This window comes from Otolemur garnettii, unplaced genomic scaffold, assembly GCF_000181295.1.
Source record: "Otolemur garnettii isolate 467f Iridium unplaced genomic scaffold, OtoGar3 scaffold00029, whole genome shotgun sequence".
NCBI lineage: Eukaryota > Metazoa > Chordata > Mammalia > Primates > Galagidae > Otolemur > Otolemur garnettii.
Window position 1 is genome coordinate 16,756,372 of NW_003852424.1, and position 1,605 is coordinate 16,757,976.

The following is a 1,605-nucleotide window of genomic DNA, read 5'->3' on the forward strand; positions in this document are numbered from 1 at the left end:
AATCCCCACCCGGGCTGGGGGGAGGGCGATGCAAATTACCCCGGATCTGGGTCCGCCCGCCCGCCTCCCCCACGCCCGGGCCCGGCCTGCGTTAGGCCGCGCATCCCCGGGCTCGCCTGCGCCGCGAGTCCGCCCCGGCTGCCGCCCTCCCCGGGGAGCGCCGGGAGGGTCACCCTCCCCCCGGGGTGGGGGGCTGAGGGGAGGGGGCTGGGGACGGTTACACAACCAGGCAGGGAGGGGCCCCGGGGCGGGGAGGGGGCCGGCCCGCAGGCCGCGCAGCCGGAAGCCGGGGACCGCCACCGGCCCCCGGCGAGGGGAGCCCGGCTCCAGGCCCCGCCCCTAGGCCGGCTGGCTCCGCCCCCGCGCCGCGCCGTGCGATCGGCCCGCGCCCATTGGCTTGCCGGCCCGCCGCTCACCGCCCCTCCTCCGCACCGCCCCTACCCGCGGGCCGCGGCAGGCTGCCGTCGCGGGGCAGCCTGGGACTTGTAGTCCGCGCTGCCCGCCACCTGCCTACCGTAAGCGGCGATGGGACTACGACTCCCAAAAGACTGTGCGGCTCCGCCCGCCCACCCGGACACCCCACCCCTTCCCCCACCTTCGCAAAGCCCCCTCCCTGTTTTTTCAGCCCCCCTCCCCCCCATCCCCCATGGAGCTCAATCCCGGCCAACTCCAACGTATGCACGCAGCACCAAATAGGCCCCCGGGGGGCGAGAGCGCCCCCCGTACCCAGCTGCAAACTTAGCAAGCGACGCGCCCCCCTATCTCCCCACGCCGGCTCCCCCTACCCTCAGTGCAGCCCCGCTTCCCCTCCCCCGCTACCCGCGCGCCTGGGAGCCCCGAAAAGCCATGCACCCGGTGGGGGGGGGGGTGACTGGCGCACAAGCCCGTGCACTTTCCCCCCAATCTCCCTTCCCAGGTGGCGCCCCCTCCCCGAGCCCGAGATCCAGGGCGCCTCCAGCCTCCTGGCAGCTGCCAACCACCCCCTTCTCGAAAACTTGGGGAAGGACCCCAGATCTCCCCTTACTGGGAGGGCAGGATGGACGCAGCGCCCCCCGCCCGTCCCCGCCCTGCAGCCCGCGCCGGGGGCCGCGCTAGGCGCGCACTGACCTCGCGGGGCCGGGCCGGGCCGGGGCGCGTGGGACCGGGCCCGGAGTTGGGACTGGGCTCCCTGGGCCGCTCGCCTCCGGGGTCCGTGTCGCTTGCTCTCCCCTCCTAGCGCTCCGCTCGTCGCTCCCTGGCTCCGGCGGCGGCGGCGTCACTGCCCCTACAGTAACTGTACAGTACAGCCAAAGCCCCGTATGATGCTCGCGACTCCCTTCCTGGTTTCTCCGAGGGCAAGAGGGGTCCTCCCTTGTCTTAAAGGTGCCGCAGCCGCCGGCCTCCCCCCCACGCCCAGCCCGCCCCCCCCACCCCGGCCTCGGAGGCCAGAACAGGCTCAGCAGGTCCCCTCTTGCCACGTCTCTGCCCTCCCGTGGGGCTTCGCCCGCCGCGCCGGGGAGACCGGGCTGTTATTAGGTTTTGTCAAGTTGAGGGGGGGGTCCAGCCCGCCCCCAGCACGCCCCCCCTCCTCTGACCTCTCAAACCCGCCGTGCGGCGCAGTGCCAG

General features: G+C 74.3%; 1 protein-coding gene across 1 annotated transcript in view; it reads right to left on the reverse strand.

The window, feature by feature from the left end:
* Positions 1-1,376, reverse strand: part of ZBTB7A (zinc finger and BTB domain containing 7A) — a 19,639-nt gene extending 18,263 nt beyond the window's left edge. The window contains exon 1 of the mRNA XM_012804591.2: positions 1,108-1,376. The gene's annotated coding sequence lies outside the window, so the exon portion shown is untranslated. The remainder of the gene's footprint in view (positions 1-1,107) is intronic.
* Positions 1,377-1,605: the final 229 nt, after the last annotated feature.